Here is a 560-nt window from a genome sequence, read left to right as displayed (position 1 = left end):
TCGGAAAATGGTAATAATAATAATGAAAAACACGGAATAACGAGATATGCGCCTTATTTACGAAGAGCATAATGTTCCCTCCTTGATTAATCTGGCCCATAAGCACTGATTAATACCTCTGGCTTCACATTGGATACAGAATTAAGCCTCTTGAAGACTTCCTCTTTTTCTGTTGCATGTCGAAGCACAGAGAAAATATGCAAATTAGGTCGACTGTGATAATCTCTTTGATTATGGTATAACGAAGATCGAGGAAGTATTAGATCGATAAATTATTAACTTGAATTAAATAAATGACAGAGAATGAGAGTCTGTTATCATTAATTATCTACCAGATCAACTCTGAATCTGTGAATCAGATTCATGAGTTCGATGAATAAATAAAGTTTCAATAAAGAGAGAATTCTGATCAAATAGAAAACGGGAAGATTCAGACTGCAGGGTGAACTTGCAAAATTTATTTATGTTAACGTTAATGAAGTGACCTGCGCTACGAAAACACCTTTTGAGATTATGGCAAGGGCGTTGGAGTTTAGGGATGAAGATATCTGATTACAGGA

The sequence above is a fragment of the Penaeus monodon genome, chromosome 15 (assembly GCF_015228065.2).
Source record: "Penaeus monodon isolate SGIC_2016 chromosome 15, NSTDA_Pmon_1, whole genome shotgun sequence".
NCBI lineage: Eukaryota > Metazoa > Arthropoda > Malacostraca > Decapoda > Penaeidae > Penaeus > Penaeus monodon.
This window is presented reverse-complemented; position numbering follows the sequence as displayed.